This window comes from Pelobates fuscus, chromosome 4 (genome assembly GCF_036172605.1).
Source record: "Pelobates fuscus isolate aPelFus1 chromosome 4, aPelFus1.pri, whole genome shotgun sequence".
In the NCBI taxonomy this organism is placed as follows: Eukaryota; Metazoa; Chordata; class Amphibia; order Anura; family Pelobatidae; genus Pelobates; species Pelobates fuscus.
In genome coordinates, this window is record NC_086320.1 from 208,860,215 (window position 1) to 208,882,087 (window position 21,873).

The window sequence follows — 21,873 nt, forward strand, 5'->3', positions numbered from 1 at the left end:
TGGATGTCTTTGGTCCAGCTAAACTTATCGAATGTGGGTGTTGGAACAAAGGACAGACCTTTTTTCAATAATTCAATTTCTGGGGCAGTCAGTTGGTAGGAGGATAGATTAATAATTTGGCTCTCTTGAGTCAGTATGCTTTCCTCCGTTGGAAGCCCCGAGTACTTTTGCTTCTTGTGTTCCTCTGCGGTTTTGCGTCCTGATTCGCCCTGGCTAAAAAAATAATCCCTTTCTTCAGAATGCTTTTGGGATTAGATTCAGTGACTGTGACTGATCTATTGTGGCGACTCTAAGGCGTCTCAGCCTCAATTGATCCCCCATAAGTCATACACAGGGGCTACTCGATCCCCTCTTGACATCTAACAGGCCAGTACATAGCCGGAGCAATGACTGAACATTATGCTTATGACTGACCGAATAGACCAATCTATCAGTCTATATGGACGTATTAAATAGACACTCTGTAAACTTCACGGCGGTCTACATATTAGCCCTGCCACGTAACATGAAGAGAGCAATATTGATACTCTATATTGGTATTATGGCCAAGATAAGCTACTTGAGTTGAGTTTTATATGCCGTCCATAACACTGAGAGCTCTGTCCCATTGATGCCTCTCGGTACCCAACGGGTTAAATACCCGTGTATCATCCGCAATATGCCAGAGTGAGGTGACCGGATACCCCTGGTACCTACATAGTTGGTATGCATTAGTTTAACTAGAATCTGCAATAGATAGACCCCTTCCCCATTCATGACTAGAGGAGCTATTATCAACATCTATCCCATGAACAAGTAGGAGCTTTAGAATATTCACATAGCAACTCAGGGAAGAACAGTACACCTCTAATGTACTTTATTGGTCCACACGACCAACATCCTACCCACTAAACAGCTCTGGAACCGGCAAGCAATTTCTTAGCGAAGTACACCCGTTATTGGATCTTTAAACAGTGACGTTTTTTAGCCACTGTAGCTCTATTAGGGCAATACACTAAAATCACCCGATCCTCTTGCAACACCCAATGGGTTAAACTCGGACGGAGTTATGACTGAACATACAGCCTACTATTGGCTGAAAGAGACCAGCTAATTACCATATGCCGACATACTAGACGGACACTCCGTTTCAAGTACGGCTTAATCCGTAACAGCATTAAAGTGTAATAACAGTGACACTTTATGAGGGAAATGTAGCTAAGATAAACCGCTACAATTCCACAAGACTCCTGTTACACTAGCAGCCAGTATGGATGAATTCCTCTCGGCACACATTGGGTTAACGAACTGGTGCAAAGGGAAAAAAACGTCGAAAAACGTCAGACTAGAAGGCTTTTGATTGGCTCATCCAACCCAGGGCATTTACATATGCCCACGTGGTATTTTTGGCGCTTGATATCGGCTGTCTCATTGGTCAGTTGGCAAGTGGCTGGGACTTGAATACATACAAAAGGAGACTATGGACTAGTCTCAAATTATCCCCTGACGAAGGTGCATCTAAGCATCACCGAAACGCGCGTCGGGCTCTATGGGCTCTTTTTTTCATTCACTTTATTTCACTTAGGGCTATCTATCACCATGTGTAGGCAACCAACACTCTAAGTATGGTTATGCACATGAAGCCACTCTAATCTTTGTCTTTTTCACCTCTCATTTGTACTTGGGGTTTTGTCACTTTTAATTATCTGTTGAGCAATTCTCACAGAAACAGCACTTGGGGTTTCTAATGTATATACTGTAACCAGTATTTGTTTAGCGTTACAGTTACATTGTTATTTATTTAGGGGGACGCTAGTAGCCATATGTTTATCCCCCATACGTTAGATTCCTAATGTCATTTATGCAAGGTATTCATTTATGACACCCCTTATGCCAGTTGGTCTATCACTTAGTATACTGCAGTCCAGATACTGCGTACATACAGGTTACTAAGTATTAAAGACCTCTTTACAGTTACACGGCTTAGCACCGTGTATAGCTGTACATTCGTGACTGTACCCCAGATACCTATGTTAGTCATTTGACTTATACCTACTCTATGTGCCCCTAGCTCTGGACCTGACCATTTTTTCTACTTAATAAAGTCACTAGCCAGTTAGCATTTTCTTGGAGCTCTGTAGGCGCATAGGTATCATTTAATGTACATAGAGGTGAGCCATTTAGGCAAGTTTTTCACCATTATTTACTGGTGTTTTCACTAGATTATATTTACTTTATTTGTCGATTTATTTTTTCTATCATATCCAGTTGTATACTCGACCAGCCTGGGTCACTCCAGCTGTTGAGTATTTTCGTCTGTTCTAAAAGCTATAGGGGTTAAGCCCCAGGACACCACTGGAGTGTCGATTTAGGTGTTTCTCCACCAGTGAAACGGTTCCTATTGTTTGGACCTTTCTCACAGGTGGAACTTCTGTTATATTTACTAATTACCGGGTTTCAATACCCATCACCTACAAAGCGTCGCTTTAGCATGGCTGGATTTCTATCAGATAAAGCCACAAGGGAAGCTTGGTACACGGACATTGATACAGTGTTCTCTGAAGGGCACCTGAATGAAAGTGTTACGTATACTAACATTAATTCAGCATTTAATCACCTTACATACCTGTTTAAACAACAGATTAGGGAGGCTGGGAGGTTGCCTCTCTTGAAAAATATCTGAATAAAGAACTAATACCAAGGGGATTGAGAGTCCAAAATATACCAGGGCCTCATATTGAAGGTACTGAATTCATCAAAGAGTGGGAGGAGGCAGCGAGTACGTGTTCCCGCAAATTTATGGATATTCTATGTAGATCCGAAAAACAAAGACTAGACAAAATCAATAAGGAAGTAGATGAGGAGGTAGAGAAAATTGAAACCTTCAAGACTGAGAGTAGTTTTGAACAACTAGAAATCAAACTAAAAAATCAATTGGAAAGGTTCCAATCTACCATCAAATCCCGCAAACACTCTAAGTTTATAAGGGACAATAAAGACTTCCAAACAGGGAATGTATACCAGAGGTCTAAACAAAGTAGAAGGGTAGAATTTGATCAATTCTCCACCTCGGAGTACGATACAAGTGGCTCTGAATTAGAACTCAGCTCTGATAGTACCTCTGCCCTCCCTGAATCTAATCCCAAAAGCATTCTGAAGAAAGGGATTCATTTTTTAGCCAGGGCGAATCAGGACACAAAACCGCAGAGGAACACAAGAAGCAAAAGTACTCGGGGCTTCCAACGGAGGAAAGCATACTGACTCAAGAGAGCCAAATTATTAATCTATCCTCCTACCAACTGACTGCCCCAGAAATTGAATTATTGAAAAAAGGTCTGTCCTTTGTTCCAACACCCACATTCGATAAGTTTAGCTGGACCAAAGACATCCACTTGTTTGCTAGAAAACTAGCTCTCCATAAATACCATTGTATTAAGAGAACCAAACAAGCAACAAGATTAGGCTTGGAAGATAGAGACATGAACTTGCTAGACAGCCTGGTAGAACTGCTCAATAACAATGATCCATCCAGTACACAGCTAGCACCGTTCACCAATTTAAAACCAAAAAGCAGATTTACACCGTATATACCAGATTACAAATATATAGACCTATTCGTTGAATTGTCCTGCAAAGAAATTGAGGCACTGGGCACGAACTCCCAGTCCCCGTTTCAGCCGAATAATCTGAGTACACTGGAAACTAAAGCTTTAGGCAAACTAAAAAGAAATGAAACGATTATCATCAAACCATCCGATAAGGGTGGTAACCTGGTGATACTGGACAGAACTCAATATGTCCAAATGGTGCACAGAATACTGGACGATAAGGACACCTATTTGGCACTCCCCGCTGACCCTACAAAAAGATTTTATGTAGAACTGAAAAACATCCTTGACCAAGCCCTTCAGAGTGAACTAATAAGTATGGACGAGTACAAATTTATGCTTAATAAAAAACTCACCATAGCCACTTTCTACTCACTGCCCAAGATACACAAACAACAAAAAATACTAACGGGTAGACCCATAGTGTCGGGCAATAATAATCTTACCCAAAATTGCAGTGTTTACGTAGAACATATATTGAGTGAACTAGTTAAGACCCTCCCATCCTATCTGAGGGATACAAAACAAACTTTAAAAGTACTGCACGACCTGACATTACCTCCTGAGGCGAAACTGTGTAGCCTTGATGTAGAAGGGCTGTATAGCTCTATCCCCCATAAGATAGGCCTTAACAACACACAATGGTTTCTCCAGACACGAGATCCATCTCTACAAGATCATAACCAATTTGTGCTGCAACTTCTACAGTTTATCTTAATGCACAACTACTTTCTCTTTGAGGGCACATACTACCACCAGGTGAGAGGGACTGCTATGGGGACAACTTGTGCCCCCTCCTATGCAAACCTCCACCTGGGGTGGTGGGAACACAACGTAGTTTTTGGTCAAGAATTTGTAGACTACCATGACCACATCAAAATGTGGAAACGATATATAGATGACGTGCTGATTGTCTGGACAGGCACAAATGAATACTTTGAAGAGTTTGTGAAGGCACTCAATATAAACAATTTGAACCTCAAGTTTACACATGAGATGGGCGGGAAACAGATACATTTCTTGGATTTGACACTACAAACCATAGAAAATGAACAGTGTATCTCCACTACCCTTTTTCAGGAAACCCACAGCTACCAATAACTTCCTGAACTGGCAAAGCCATCACCCTAGCACTCTAAAGAAGGGTATACCGATAGGCCAATACTTGCGCGTTAGACGCAATTGCTCTACTCTCGAAGAATTTAAAAGTAAAGCCAAGATCCTAAGATCTCAGTTCAAAATCAAGGGCTATTCGAATAGGTGTCTTAAATCCGCCTATAAGAGAGCCATAATGACTGAACGAGAAACACTCCTTGTAGAAAAGCACAAGAATGATAAACCTCGAAACGTAATTAGGTGCATTGGCACTTTTGATTCTGGCTGGGACCCAGTAAAACAGATTTTAGGGAGATACTGGCCCCTCATCTACCAAGACCAACACCTTAAAGATGTTTTAACTCCATATGTATCACTTACAGCCAGAAGAGGGCGCAATCTCAAGGACCTTTTGGTACCCAGCCACCTTTCACTACCGAAATTGGAAGGCACATGGCTAAAAACCCCAGCAGAAGGCACTTTCCAATGCGGCCGTTGTAAGGCATGTAAGTTCATTCGTAGAAATTCAAAAACTTTCTCGAATTCTACAAACACCCAGACACATGCTGTTAAGACTTTTTTCAACTGCCAGACTGCAGGCCTGATTTATCTTCTAACATGTAGTTGTGATTTGAAATATGTAGGGAAGACCTTTAGACCATTTAAAAACCGGATTCTTGAACACGTGAACTCTGTGAACCCCACTAGACAAGTCGATACAGTCATCTCTAGACACCTGAAACTAAAACACGGAGGCTCAGCACATGGCCTACGATTTAACGGAATTGAAAAGATAAAGCTAGGTCCCAGAAAGGGTGATATTGATACTAAACTTCTCCAAAGAGAGAGTTACTGGATTTTCACACTAAAAACCCTGTCCCCAAATGGGCTGAACGAGGGCTTTTCCTACACCCCCTTTATATGAGAATTTTCTACACTAACAAAGGGAAGCGAGATTATTCCATCCCAAAATATTTGACACTGGACATACAGTGTACTTGTGGACATGTGTCTCGCATGCTCAATATTATGATCCGTACCACTCCCGAGAAGTGGCTTTACACATCCAGTTTTTAAGCACGCTTTGCTAATCCTCACCATTACTAAATTGTAATATATATGTATATATTGTAAATACCTGTAAATATTTAGATTTAATTATTATTACTATTATGATCATTAGTATTGTATTCCAGGTCCTATGACCAACCGCCCTGCCATCTAACAGTCTGATACCTCCATATTACATATTACAGACGGTAATACAATAGTCTTTATGTGGTAACCTCACATTATCCTTTATGTAACAGGAGGTAGGGTATCAAATACCGTCCGGATTTTCATTGAGTAGGATCCACCATGATGACCCAAGCTAGCACATACAGACATCCCCCCATACCTGTTTAGAGGAGCACAATACCTAATACTCACCTCAGGTACATGGGAACGATCAGGCTAACCTTTGGGCATTCAAAGGAATCAATGGGGCACTGGGTCTATGTATAAAACCCCATGTATATACTACACTAACCATATGCACTACACAAACCAAGCGGCCGACCCAGGGTTGGCAAGCCCAGTTAAGGCCTTTTTGATGGACACCTGACATGTGACTGATCTATTGTGGCGACTCTAAGGCGTCTCAGCCTCAATTGATCCCCCATAAGTCATACACAGGGGCTACTCGATCCCCTCTTGACATCTAACAGGCCAGTACATAGCCGGAGCAATGACTGAACATTATGCTTATGACTGACCGAATAGACCAATCTATCAGTCTATATGGACGTATTAAATAGACACTCTGTAAACTTCACGGCGGTCTACATATTAGCCCTGCCACGTAACATGAAGAGAGCAATATTGATACTCTATATAGGTATTATAGCCAAGATAAGCTACTTGAGTTGAGTTTTATATGCCGTCCATAACACTGAGAGCTCTGTCCCATTGATGCCTCTCGGTACCCAACGGGTTAAATACCCGTGTATCATCCGCAATCTGCCAGAGTGAGGTGACCGGATACCCCTGGTACCTACATAGTTGGTATGCATTAGTTTAACTAGAATCTGCAATAGATAGACCCCTTCCCCATTCATGACTAGAGGAGCTATTATCAACATCTATCCCATGAACAAGTAGGAGCTTTAGAATATTCACATAGCAACTCAGGGAAGAACAGTACACCTCTAATGTACTTTATTGGTCCACACGACCAACATCCTACCCACTAAGCAGCTCTGGAACCGGCAAGCAATTTCTTAGCGAAGTACACCCGTTATTGGATCTTTAAACAGTGACGTTTTTTAGCCACTGTAGCTCTATTAGGGCAATACACTAAAATCACCCGATCCTCTTGCAACACCCAATGGGTTAAACTCGGACGGAGTGATGACTGAACATACAGCCTATTATTGGCTGAAAGAGACCAGCTAATTACCATATGCCGACATACTAGACGGATACTCCGTTTCAAGTACGGCTTAATCCGTAACAGCATTAAAGTGTAATAACAGTGACACTTTATGAGGGAAATGTAGCTAAGATAAACCGCTACAATTCCACAAGACTCCTGTTACACTAGCAGCCAGTATGGATGAATTCCTCTCGGCACACATTGGGTTAACGAACTGGTGCAAAGGGAAAAAAACGTCGAAAAACGTCAGACTAGAAGGCTTTTGATTGGCTCATCCAACCCAGGGCATTTACATATGCCCACGTGGTATTTTTGGCGCTTGATATCGGCTGTCTCATTGGTCAGTTGGCAAGTGGCTGGGACTTGAATACATACAAAAGGAGACTATGGACTAGTCTCAAATTAGCCCCTGACGAAGGTGCATCTAAGCAAGCACCGAAACGCGCGTCGGGCTCTATGGGCTCTTTTTTTCATTCACTTTATTTCACTTAGGGCTATCTATCACCATGTGTAGGCAACCAACACTCTAAGTATGGTTATGCACATGAAGCCACTCTAATCTTTGTCTTTTTCACCTCTCATTTGTACTTGGGGTTTTGTCACTTTTAATTATCTGTTGAGCAATTCTCACAGAAACAGCACTTGGGGTTTCTAATGTATATACTGTAACCAGTATTTGTTTAGCGTTACAGTTACATTGTTATTTATTTAGGGGGACGCTAGTAGCCATATGTTTATCCCCCATACGTTAGATTCCTAATGTCATTTATGCAAGGTATTCATTTATGACACCCCTTATGCCAGTTGGTCTATCACTTAGTATACTGCAGTCCAGATACTGCGTACATACAGGTTACTAAGTATTAAAGACCTCTTTACAGTTACACGGCTTAGCACCGTGTATAGCTGTACATTCGTGACTGTACCCCAGATACCTATGTTAGTCATTTGACTTATACCTACTCTATGTGCCCCTAGCTCTGGACCTGACCATTTTTTCTACTTAATAAAGTCACTAGCCAGTTAGCATTTTCTTGGAGCTCTGTAGGCGCATAGGTATCATTTAATGTACATAGAGGTGAGCCATTTAGGCAAGTTTTTCACCATTATTTACTGGTGTTTTCACTAGATTATATTTACTTTATTTGTCGATTTATTTTTCTATCATATACATTTAATTTAAATACACAGGTTCAAGGAGGCACATTCATGTTCAGTTCAAAGTTGTTATCCACTCCCGTAAATCAATACAACATTTTTTTAGTGTAAAATAAAACAATAAGGTGGAGTGCAAGAGGGAAAAAAAACACAACCGCCTGCCAAATTCACACTCAGTGTCGTATTAGAAAATTATATCCAGTTAGTAGTAATGGCTAAGTATACTAAAAACACAATACATAAAGGTTATAGGTGCAGCAATAAACTGAAAAACAAAACCCTCTAACATATGTATAAATAGTAGAAAGCAGAAAGAAAATGACAGCTATTTCTATGTGTGAAAATTGACTTGTTAAATTACACTTTTTAAAGTAAAAGGCCTATGTAGTTCATATAACTATAAATATAGTATTGAAATAATCTCCTAATTCTCCAGAGTTAGACTCTTGCACAAATGCAGAGAGATAAATTGGGAAGGGTAAAACAAAAGGGTTATACTGTTAAAATTAATAAATGTATAAATATATTAAAACATTAAACTAAAAAAAGACAGGGTGGACTTTCACATTGTATCAGATTATCAGAATACACTTCATCTTATTTAGCACTAGCACTATTTAATTTGTCTCCCACTTTGGAATTAGTGTAGGATCCACCGATATTGGGGTACTGTGAAGTAGTGCTGGGTTTAACAATATATGGCCCTATGGTGGAATTGAAACTCTGTATGTGTTTGCTTAGATAGGTGATTTTAAGAAGCCTTATACAATTTTAAAATGTATATTTATGTGTGCGCAGTTCCTTAATCTGTATTATGTATACATTTTAGTCACTACGGCAGCACCATTCCTGCAAAATGCATATTCCGGGTGTGCCCCAATTACCTTTTGTCTTTACTGTGTAACTATATGTGGGATTGTCTGTAACTGTGTGTGTGTGTGTCTGTCTGTCTGTAACTGTATGTGTGTGCCTGTGACTAAGTGTATAACTGTGTCCCCCGACTGTTGAACTGTGTGCAAAACATAAACATATTTTGCCGCTTCAGTGGCATTATCAATGATACAATGCTGCTTTCTTTATTTAAAGCCTATGTCCTCCTGTCCAGGGGGTGGTCCTGATGTCATGTCACATTTGATTGGCTTTTTAAAATGATAAAATATGTAATTAAAAAAAAGTTTCTAGGCGCGAATGGACGTGTGAGCGACGGGCTCTGAGAACATTTCCCCATACACAGCGAATATATAAGCGATTATTGAGAAAATATCCTCTACTTTCAAGCTACCTGACGGAGGAATCACCCGACAGCATGGCGCACCGCTCAGTGTCGAAAAAGAAGGTAAAAGATGTATTCCCCCTCCAAGTCGCGGCTATGTCCTCGCCGCAGCGAGAAAATAAAGATGGCGCCGATAGGCCCAACTCACCGGCCTCGAGTTCCGGCAGGAGCGATGTCACATCCATCTCCCTTAGGGACACCCCAGCCACTGAAGCTGCTATCCAAAAGATGCTTAATACCCTCCAGACATCAATCCAGGCTGACTTCGCCAAATTAGCTAAGGATATCAGAGCGGAGGTAAAGGCATTAGGAGACCGCACGGATTACCTAGAAACCAAGACGGAAGAGATAATCTCGGCGCACAATAATGCAGTGGCGTCATTCGAAAACATGGACTCTAAATTATCTTACATTCTTACAAAATTAACTGACCATGAAGATAGAGACCGGAGAAATAATATCCGCTTACGCGGGATCCCTGAAGAGGTCAGCCCGGGTGAACTCAGCGCTTATGTTACTACTTTATTCCGCCACATAACACCTAATCTGCCTGAGCCAACTTTGTTGCTGGATAGGACCCACCGTCTACCCAGACCTAAACATCTACCGGCTTCCATACCTCGCGATACTATTACACGACTTCACTATTATACAACCAAGGAATTGATCATGGCAGCCTCAAGGATGAAGCCGGCTCTCCCTGATGCGTACAGTAAGGTCCAACTGTACACAGACCTCTCGGCAACCACACTCGCTGCAAGGAGGTCTCTCGCCCCCATCACCCGAGCTCTGCGTGCAGCTGAGGTCCCTTATAAATGGGGATTCCCGACAAAGCTCATCATAAGAAAAAATGGCATGGAAAAACATATTCTCTCCTTAGAAGATGGGAAACACACCTTGGCAGAATGGAACATCTCGCTACAAGAAGACGCAACGGCTTACCCAGACGTCCAAAAACCGACCAGTTCACCTCCACGACTAGCCCCTGGATGGGAGAAAATTACACCTGCTAAGTGACTATAAAGTTTATCTATTTCTTACCAGAATTTTTCTTTTTTTTGAAATATGGACACTGAGACCTACAAGTCGGAGCCCAGATACCCTGGAAACTAACATGGCGGGTGGTAATGTACTTCTCATGTGTGAGCAGAGGTGGGAATAGGATGTATTAACATGTCATGTGTCAGGTTGCTGGGTACCTAGGGTAATACCGGAGTACCAGACCAAATGGCTGATACACGTGAGATCAGTACACACTATCTACCATTTACCCCGTGAGTGCTCAGAGCTTAGATATTACCGCACTAAAGGTTAAGACAAAGAAAAAAAAAAAAAAAATTAATTATAAAAATAAATAAACAATAGGCTCATAGTACCCACTGAACTCCATAATGGGCACAATGTCAATAGCCAAACATGCAGATGATACAAGAGTAGACACCACATGCATTCCCAAATGGGGATGCCTTCATCTCCTCCCTCACTCGTAAGACCACTACTAAAATTCAGGGGACAAGAGCATTTGTGATCGCTCAGTGGCCATGAACACATGTAGCGTTAAGGATAGTCTCTCTCTTTCTCGGCTACCGGGGGATTCTCTACCCCCAATAAGGGCCCCAGCGCCCAGGTAATTTAGTCTTAAAGGTCCCATCTCAAGGACCTCACCCCTTGTACATACTCGGCTCAGCCGAATCAAAATTCAGCCTCACCTAAGAGGCGCATTGTTTATTGTATATAGTTTATGTTTGTTTTTGGTTCCTTGTTTTTCCTCCCCCCCCCTCTCCTATCCCCACAGGACCACAAGCACATCGAGGGACCACCCTCCAAGATACATATCTTCATACCAAGAAACCTCATCATACCTATATTACACAGGAAAATGAACAGCGACAGAAACTACGAAAGCCAAGCGATATCAAAGCCATTGTCGCCCGTGTCACTAGCGCTAACCTGCAACCAGCGACTCACATAGGCTCTCCCAAGCATCTACTGACAGAAAAGAGTACTGCAAAACCAAATCCCAATCGACATGACGCTTAATATCTTCTCTTTAAACGCCAAAGGGCTGAATACACCTCACAAAAGAAGAATGGCCCTCACAGACGCGAAAACGAATCAAGCGCACATCGCATTTTATCAGGAAACACACTTCCAGACAAACAACCAACCTAAATTCACCTCCAAACACTTCCCTTTCGGATTCCACAGCACGTACAAATCAAAGAAGCGAGGTGTGTCTATTTTGATAAGCAAGACAGTGTCCTTTTAATTAATTAAACAAATCAGAGATAAAGAAGGTAGATATCTCCTTATTCAGTGCATCGTCAACAACGTCCAGTTGACCCTAGTTAATATCTACGGTCCTCATAGTGATCAACACAACTTCCTAGACAAAGTCCTCACTCTAGCAGAGGCCCACAAATTCGGAGATATCATCCTGGGCGGGGATTCAAATTGTCTTCTCGACCCTACTCTAGACACAACATCCACAAACACAGTGGACTTGAGGACAACGCAAAAGAGAATACGGTCCACCGCCTTGATCGACCAGATACTGGCAAACCACAGCGTCTCAGACGTCTGGAGAGTTCTCAATCCAACTGCTCGAGATTATACCTTTCACTCGGCAGCTCATGCCTCATATTCAAGAATCGATAGATTCTTGCTACCTACCGCATTACTAGCAAAGGTAGCTACCGCTCGCATAGGCGACATCATATGGTCTGACCATGCCCCCATCACCTTAGCGCTTGTCACACAACACCCCACGACCGGCAGGAGAACCTGGAGACTCAACGACACACTGCTAACAGAACCCAAATTAGTCACACAAATTAAAGAAGAACTGGAAACTTACTTTGCCATAAATAAAGATGGTGAGGTCGGAACAGAAAGCTTATGGCAAGCGCATAAAGCCGTTCTTAGAGGCCAGTTCATCAAACATTCTAGTTATCAAAAGAAACAAAGGCTTTTGCAATATACCAACACATTAACGGAACTTCATGCTCTGACACGAAAGAACAAACAAACTCCATCTCATGCCACCACTTCGAAGATCCTTCAGCTACAAACACGACTTAATGACCTAGAGACAGCAAAGACAACCTATTATCTCATGAGAATGAAACACAAATTTTTCAAAGAGGGCAACAGAGCTGGGAAGATTCTAGCTGCTCAACTCAAAACCAGGATGGCGGCTTCAAAAATAGCATACCTCCAAGCAAAAGGAGGCCACAAAATAACGAATCCACAAAGCATAGTAGAAGAATTAAGCAAATATTATAGCAAACTATATAATTTAAGCTCAGAAGATCCCTCCTCTCAACCGACACAAAAAGACATTGATGACTTTCTACGAGATGTCGATTTACCGCAATTAACAAGAGAAGAAGGCCTTACCCTAACTCGTCCTATATCTATAGATGAAACACTTCAAACTATTGCACAATTACCACCGCACAAGTCCCCGGGACCTGACGGCTTCTCAAACATGTACTACCGCACCTTCGGTTCTATTCTAGCACCATATATGACCGACCTATATAATCACTGCTTTAGTGAAGGCAAAATGCCACCCGACATGCTCCAGGCACATATCTCTACACTACCAAAGCCAGGAAAACCCCCTACCCAATGCTCTAACTTTAGACCTATATCCTTGCTTAATTGTGATACAAAAATTTATGCTAAAATCATAGCAAATAGGCTAGCACCGATCCTCCCCAGAATTGTACACTCAGATCAGTCGGGGTTTATTAGGGGCAGACAAGGCTGCGACAGCACAAGGAAGATTTTAAACATCTTATCACACATGGAGGAACATAACTCAGAAGGTCTTCTGCTGGCTTTAGACGCAGAGAAAGCCTTTGACCGCCTAAACTGGTCTTACATGACGACAGTGCTAGAAAAATATAACTTCCCTGCAGAACTAATAAAAGGCATAATGACGCTATATGGCAAACCAAATGCACAAGTCTCCAATGGTGGTTTCATATCTGCCCCCTTTATCCTTACCAACGGCACCAGACAAGGGTGTCCGCTATCCCCCCTCCTATTTATCCTATCCCTAGAGCCTCTAGCCTATAAAATAAGAACCGACCCACTGATTACAGGCATTCAGATACACTCCCACGACTATCGCTTAGCTATGTTTGCAGATGACATCCTCCTATCTCTCAGCAATCCAGAATCATCACTGCCACGACTCATGAGCTTACTTCACACATACGGCCTAGTATCATTTTACAAATTGAACACATCAAAAACGCAGGCTTACTCGATAAACATACCTCAACACCGACTACACATTATGCAGACCACTTACCAATATGACTGGAGACGTGATTATGTTACATATTTAGGAATCAAATTAGCTCTACACAAACAGAAAACGATCTCATTAAACTATAAACCACTCATTAACATGTGCTACACGAATTTTCAAAAATGGAAAGATGTCCATATCTCATGGTTAGGGAAAAAACAAACCATCAAGATGATGATACTGCCAAAAATTCTCTATGTGTTTCGGATGCTACCGTTACATGTTCCGGTGCTGTGGTTCCAGACCACGCAACGGATACTGACTAAATTTGTCTGGGGTAGAATGAACCCGCGCTTGCCTCTATCTTTGCTACAAATGTCACCTAAAACAGGAGGAATGGGCTTACCCAAACTTCTTACATACTACAGGGCGGCCCTACTGGAAGCAGCAGTCCGCCTCCACGCGCCTGCAAATACCCTCCAATGGGTAGATATGGAACAAGAAGCGATACACCCACACCCTTTGCGGTCTGTCCTATGGACCCCAAAACCATATAGGCACCTAGAAACCACACCCTATCCCACGACTGCCCTCACTTTGCGAGTCTGGGACCTTCTCCACACAGATTCCGCTAAAAGCAAACGCTTCGACTCTCGAGCTCCCCTCATGGCATTAGAAGCGATCTCTCCATGGATCTCATTTAAATCATGGACTGAAAGGGGTATCTATCACATCAAAGACGTATGCGGCAAAGATCACATTCTACCATTCCCCGACCTACAAAAGCAGTTCAACCTGCCAAATTCCTTTATATTCTCATACCTTCAACTGAAGGGCATTATCAACACTAAGGTTGCATTTTCATACCACGGACGAGAATACCGACAAAATTACAAGACAAACCTCATTAATAGATGCTTGTTGGCCCCGTCGAAACCTAAAACTCTATCTCTATGTTATAAAACACTGCTGGACAGCAGCCCACCACAACACTTTAAATACACCTCACAATGGGAAAAAGAGGGTATACCCAAGTTAACGACAGAACAATGGCTCAAATCGCTAGATGCCTTACGAGGCACTACAACTTGTTTCTCCCATATAGAAGCGCACAAGAAAATTGTATTTCGCTGGTATCTCACGCCACACCGCCTACATCAAATCTACCCAACAGTAGCACCCGTGTGTTGGAGATGCCAGAGCGCACCAGGACACATGACTCATATTTGGTGGGAATGCAAAGTAATCAGCCCACTGTGGTCACATGTCAAAGCCCTGATTACCCTAGGCACAGGGGGCTGCCCCACACTTACTCCCAAAACTGGCTTATTACTATTGTTCTCAGATGCGTGGACACGACATTCTAGACAAATAGCTACCATAATAATTCTAGCTGCTAGACATCTCTTGGCACTTCACTGGAAAACCACATACTGCCCAACTAATAAAGATCTAACCAGAAAAGTATATCAATATTACAGATACGAATTACTCTCCTCTGAGACACATATCAAAGCAGAAAAACTAGAGTCCCAGTGGAATCCCTGGCTGACAGCCACAAACCTGGTTACCCCTAACAACACGTCGTGCCCGCAACGAACAGAAGTCCTTCCATGTAACAACAATGAAGGTGACAGAGCACTTAATTAGTCATCACGCATACACCAAACACCGAAACTGAATTCCTCGCAATATCTTCAACCTCTTCAATATACGATTCTGCAGGATAATGGATTTAAGAAGATAGGAGAAGAGCTCTGAGCTGTGGTCCTTCCTCCCTCCTTCCTTCCTCCTTCCCCTCTCTCCCTTTTTCCCTCTCACTTCCTTCTCCCTCCCCCCCTCCCCCACTCTTACTCGACATATAACTATAGCAAACATCAACCGGCTAAGTTGTAACTTAAGAGTGACTGTATGACTCATTAAATTTGAATAACATATGTCTTAAGACCTACTGCCTTTCTGTATGAGCAACGCTGAATGTCAAGCATACTCTGAACTAATTGTTACTAATTGTTACTCATTGTAATTACCCTTCTTCCTTTCTGTATCCCCATATCACCCTTTTGATTACTGAAAATAAAAATCATATATTTCAAAAAAAAGTTTCTAATAGCTAATATGAACACCATAAAACCTTTGAACGGATAGAATTGCTCTTTGTTTTTTTTTGTTTTGTTTTTTATACTTTGTAGGAACAGGTTTCTATGGTAACCATTTCCTAGTTTCACTGTTTAGATTTGTTTAAAAAGATACATATCCATATTAATTCAAAATCATTTTGTGGTGCTAAATTGACTTTTTCAAAAAGTGGAAATATATTTAAATAGATTTCCTATGTGAACGGTGTGCCATGGTTACCCGTGGCTTATTCTTGTTGTCCCCATGTGTAAACTCTCTGCTTGACTTGATAACCCCATTAATATTATAAAGTTTTGGTGATATTAAAAATTGAATTACAGTTTAGGGTTCATCCTGTGCTAACCCCCTATTACCTTTTAAGCGATATTGATTTGTTTTATAAATGGGTTGCCAAGGTAACCTGTAGCTTTTTTTTTTTCCTTTGCGTTAACTATTTGCTTAACTTCACTATCAAGGCATGACTGATTTATGTTCGGTGAAAGAAAGAGCACAAGAGCTTTTAATTTGATTCGGTTGTATATATTGACACTTTTATGTTATTTTTGTATAGTGATTATATGTAACTTTCCTTTTACACAATGTTGCAGTCTCAAAATATTATAACATTTCGTTATAAATAAATGTATCTCGAAAGTACTTTTGTAACCGGAGCATGTTATCAAAGAGAGAACAAATTGGGGAAGTGAAGACTATTTGTGTATATAAGTCTTATTCTAAAAACTATTAATCCCTAAAATCAGTTCTATGATTATTTGATTTTTAGCTATCCATTAAAGAGCATAATAGGAATGATTTAGAAATGCATGTAAATATCGGTAAGGAGAGGGAAGAGAGACATTTTTAAAAAGAAGGTGTTATTAGCTATTAAAATTATTATTGTTGGGGGCGGGGCCGAACCGCCGAGCTGGATAGTCGCATGCAGGCTGAGCTCCTGCAAAACCTTTATAATTTAAGGCATTGAATCATGGCCTACAGCCTGGAAACAGAATGGCAGCGACGGACCTTAACGCATGGGGCACATTGGATCCAGGGAGAGGCTGGCTCACCGAGCTACAGTCCCCTGGAGAAGAAACCATGGATGTCTCAGACGGGGCCTTCCCTGGTGGTGAGTGGGGCAGACGGCCGCTGCCCTCCTATCCTACCAAACGGAGCCCAGTCAGGGTCCCAGCTCTGAGTGGCTCAGGCACCGTTCCCCCCCCTATGGACCGGTGGGGGTGATCCCGGTCCTCACCCGACGGCCCCAACCACAACACCGCAACCAAAACCCTGCGACAACATTACTGTGGATGGTGGGCCGAGCTCAGCACTTAAGATGGCGGCCGCCATGTGCGCAAGAGGTAGAGGGACGGCCATCTCCCCTCACACGGCAACGGTAACCAGCGCAGCTCCCGTGCTTAAGCTCAGTGGACCCACGACCTCCCGACCTCACTGATCCTGACAGCTATCTGACCGGCAGTGGACTATGGGGGTGCTCCATCCACACTGCTGAAAATTGCTACACCGAGGAGCATGACACGGAGGACATTTCCATCACACTACACCGCTTCTGTTGATAAACAAGGCACTGCTGCACCAAGTTAACCCCATACCCACCTTCCACTCAGCTACACTCACGGAGTAACCCAGCGTGGAGAAAAGCGACAAGCCTTCACAGGCAACCCCCTGCTACAACAATACAGCAGATCGGGCATCGGCTCAGCAACAGACAGCTCCCTCCCGTGCGGCCTCGAGTCTACCATGGTGCCGGCCCCTACCTGCCGTGGCAACGCCAGAAGCCTCGATCAACCAGGGTGATATTCTTAAAGAAGCAACATACCTCACTCCAGCATGTACTCTATTATTACCTGTACACTTATTCTAAGCTATAGCAATAGATATCACTATAAACAAAAACGTTCTTAGTTACAGCCTTAAGAATAGACGTTTAACCATAGACATACTCATGCAAACTAGTCATATGAAGGTATACAGCCTTAGACCAGATAGATGTGGTATTATCCAGACTAGTCATGTTGTTAGAATAAGTTATATCTTCCGCTAAGTGATAACCGCCTGAATGATGCATAATATGTAACACAAGTAACCAGCGTTGTTAAAGTGATGCTTTATTTAGCCTACTACACTAAAGCAGCATAGCTATGAGCAACTAAATCGAGAGGGGTGGGCAGACCTAAGTACACATCTGTATTACTCTTGACTTTTAAACTGTATACAATGTGCCGCTATCTCACTTCATGTACCTTAAGCGTGTCATTTTACAAAACTTAAAATGTGCTGATAACTCTGCCATGATATTGTAAACCAATATGTAGCTTGTACTCGCTGTCGTGGCGCTATAAGCTTGTTTGGAAACTGCATGCACAAGAAAAAAAAACAAAAAAAAAATTATTATTGTTATTTTTTTAATTTTATTTTTATTGCACAATTCATCATTTACAAAGCCAGTTCTCCCTGACTCCCTGACAGGAGGACACAGATTTTAAATAAAGAAAGGACAAAAAGCAACTTTGTATCACTGATAAAACCCTTGAAGAGGTGAAACGTGTTTGAACAAATTTACCAGCAGCTGAGACTCTTACAGACTTTCAGTTGTCCGTATCCAGTGACCTCACAACCAGTGAAGAAAACACACTACAAAGATATCTGATGGGACATTGAATAGAAGGAGCTGGATTGGGAGCTCCCATAGGAGATAATATGCCAGTAAAATTTGATTAATTGTGAATGTCCAACCTGCCTTTTTTATTTTGTATTAACATATTAATATATGTATTGATCTTAACAGTAAAACCCTATGAGCATTCTCCTCTGACATAGGCATTTTAATGTAAAAAGTTTTACTTTAACCCCTTAAGGACCAAACTTCTGGAATAAAAGGGAATCATGACGTGTCAGACATGTCATGTGTCCTTAAGGGGTTAACAAGTTAATTTTCATAAATAGGAAGCGCGGTCCTTTCCTTTCCACTTTTTACAATCTACATATTTTTTCTTTAAAACGTTTACTTTAACAAGTTAGTTTTCATATTAGGAATTAGGGTTACGGGTAGGTTTAGGCTTAGGGGTAGGGGTAAGGTTAGGGGTAGGAGTTAGGATTAGGGGTTAGGGGTTAGGGGTAGGGTTAGCTGTAGGTTTAGGGGTACGGTTTGGATAAGGGGCCTTCCCCTTTCCCTAACCCTACCCCTTACCCTAACCCTACAGCTAACCCTAGGGGCTAGGGGTTAGAGTTTGAGTTAGGGGTAGGGTTAGATGTAGGGGTAAGGGTTAGGGGTAGGGTTAGCTGTAGGTTTAGGGGTAGGGTTTGGCTAAGGGGCCTTCCCCTTTCCCTAACCCTACCCCTTACCCTAACCCTACAGCTAGGGGCCAGGGGTTAGAGTTTGAGTTAGGGGTAGGGTTAGAAGTAGGGGTAAGGGTTAGGGGTAGGGTTAGGGGTTAGAGTTAGGGAATTGCTGAAGTCCCGAAGTGCTGAAGTCCAAATTTCAGAAGTGCCGAACCGAAGTGCTGTATTGCTGAAGTCCAGAATTTCAGAAATGCCGAACCGAACCAATTTTTTTGCCCATGCACATCCCTATACACTGGAAACACACTAACATTGTTCATCCCCATTAATATTAACAATGTATTTTGTTTTTTATTTTATAAGATAAGTTGCCTCAAATTATTTCTGTTGACCTGCTCCATGTCTTACAGACTCCTTATTGTTATTTGTAATTATTTCAAAATATTTTATCACACATTTAATATTTTTAGGATTCTAGAGGGATGCATTTTTTTATATCTTAAATAAAGCAGATCTTTTAAATATGAGTAACTTAAGGCAGGTAATTTTACTGAAATTCATAAAGTATACTGTGTGATAACATGGACATTACACCTATATAAAAAATGTCAAAATAAAGTTATGTGCATATTGCTTATGAGGTTAAGTTGGGAAGACACAGTAAAGTGTAGAGTTTCTGCTATCACAATTTGTCATTTTCCACAGATATCAGTACCAATGAAAGTGAGAAAGTGTCATCTTCTTAGTGTGAAACTAATGCTAATTTCTATAAAGGAACATTTTATCATGCCACGTTTAAAGTGTAATTTACAATTTGCTTCAGTATGCTTTTTGGCCTACCTCTTTTCCTAAAAATACAATCTTTTTCTAAAAAATTATGACACATGATGATATGTATACTCTTTAGAGAAAATATTTTTTTTTATATTCAGGGCTTCAAATTTCTAGTCCTGTGCTACTAGCCAGGCCTTAAAAGTTGCACACCACTGCAAGCCACAGTATATTATCCGGGGGTGAATTTCTACTTGACAGGGTTAGAGTTGGCAAGCATGATGCTTGGATGTCGCTGTGAGGAACTGACTCTGCTGCCTTTCGAACCCTGGTTTACATGCTGCTAAACCTCTTCCTTACCAGTACACCAGCCTGCCTTTTGCAAATGTACCTGAGATCTGGTAACCTTGACTCTACAAGCATTGGTATCAGTGACAAGTCTCTTCAGCTGTGTCTGGTCATGTGTCTGGTTCTTGGCCTATAAAAGCCACTTCCTGTCTCTGTACCTTTGCCAGATTATTGTGGTTCCTGTACTCTCTAATCAAGCTTGTTCCTGTTTCTCCTACCTGTTGCTGATTTTGGACTGTTTTGACTTTGCTGCTTCTCCTTCCCACTGACCTCGGCTTGCCTCACTACGATTATCATCTCTCTGTTCCAGTCTCCCATCTCTGCTTAAGACCAGAAGGCCACTCAAGGCTCAGGGGCTCAACCACCTGGGTAACGAGTGGCTACCTCTGGCAGAAAACATTGCTGATCTGGCTACTGGACTCCAAAACTTTGTAACATCAATATCATTACAGTCGCATGCATCAGACCCTATAATTACAGAGCTGCATTTAACATATTTTGAGTTTAGATATGATCTTGGCAACTAATCTTCTGGATCTGGGGCTAACATGCTACTCATGTAACCTTTCCTATAGATGAAACTTGGAAAAGAAAATCTCCAAATTCCTTTGATCTTTTTTAACATTGATGTGCCTCTCATGGATTTCTATATGGTTTCTATCTGTATCAGGTTATGTTTCTCCCCAGCGAAGTATAACCCCTTAAGGACCAAACTTCTGGAATAAAAGGGAATCATGACATGTCACACATGTCGTGTGTCCTTAAGGGGTTAAACTTCTCCTGCACTTCTGTTTCCCCGCTCTATGTCTTAAAGTCTATCCTTACCTTCTTCAAGAATCGTTACCTGCTATAAGCTATTGAGGTTTTCATGCCTGGAGTTTTTAGCGCAAGAAACTCAAAAGAAAGTCTTCTCTTCTAAGCAATTTTCAATCGAATAATTTTTTCCTTCAAAATTGTAAATGAGCACTGTATGAAAAGTGGGTGTTTATAAATTCTAGACATTAAAATGAACTTGAGTCATTGCATTGATATTTTTATTTGAATGTACTACCTTTTTTCCTTTTTTTCTTGATTTTTTTTTTTTTCCGATTGTCATTTGTAAAGTTGAGAAACAGATATGAGATGACCGTTCGACATGCTCAATATTACACTAACAATTCTTATTCCATTTGAAAAAAATCACTGAATAATTAACCAAATGTAAAAAAAAAATCAATTTGAAACACTATTTTAAATTTAAAATATTGCAAAGAGGAACAATACATTTTTTCTTGATTGGAATCTAATTTAATTTCTAGTAGCCTCCATCTCTTACAAGTAGCTTCCTTATCAACATGCAATTTGTGCCTTCAATTTAAAAGTAGTCACTCATTTTCATGACTGAAGCTCTCAGTCATTAAAGGAGTCATTAAAGGATATATGTTTACTGTATCCTATAATTAACATAGAAATAAGTGTATGTGAGATCTGAAAAATAAAACTTAGAAATCCACCTCTCTTTATACTTTAACTGGGTTGCTCAATCTTAGCTCCCTATCAGTTA